We start from the raw sequence: 322 nt of genomic DNA, 5'->3' as shown, positions 1-322 counted from the left end.
ATCAGAACTACGGCTTGCCCAAGGTCATCCAGCAGGTGCAAGTGGAGGAGTGGGGAATCAACCCCGGTTCTCCCAGATTAGAGTCCACGCACCTAACCACGACACCAAACTGGCTCTCAAGTTGTTGCAGCCAATCCTGGCTCTTGGTGGGCAGGGTGGAGGGGGCAGGTATACATGCACCGGTTTGCTGACTGTATTTGACACATTCTCACTGCACGGTTTCTAAGATACAAGCATTTTTTAAAAAACAAAATCTTAGGTTTAGGTTTAAGAAGAGGAGATTGGATTTACACCCCATGGCCCTTCACTACCCAAAGGAGTC

At 49.1% G+C, this 322-nt stretch overlaps 1 protein-coding gene across 1 annotated transcript in view; it reads right to left on the bottom strand.

Annotated features, from left to right (window-relative positions):
* The window catches only part of ESF1 (ESF1 nucleolar pre-rRNA processing protein homolog), a 73,473-nt gene that overhangs the window by 52,512 nt on the left and 20,639 nt on the right, over positions 1-322 (bottom strand). The gene's annotated exons all lie outside the window — the stretch shown is intronic.

This window comes from Gekko japonicus, unplaced genomic scaffold, assembly GCF_001447785.1.
Source record: "Gekko japonicus isolate JY-2015 unplaced genomic scaffold, Gekko_japonicus_V1.1 scaffold4235, whole genome shotgun sequence".
Taxonomy (NCBI): domain Eukaryota; kingdom Metazoa; phylum Chordata; class Lepidosauria; order Squamata; family Gekkonidae; genus Gekko; species Gekko japonicus.
Note: the sequence above shows the minus strand (reverse complement) of the source record. Positions and strands in the feature narration are given on the sequence as shown.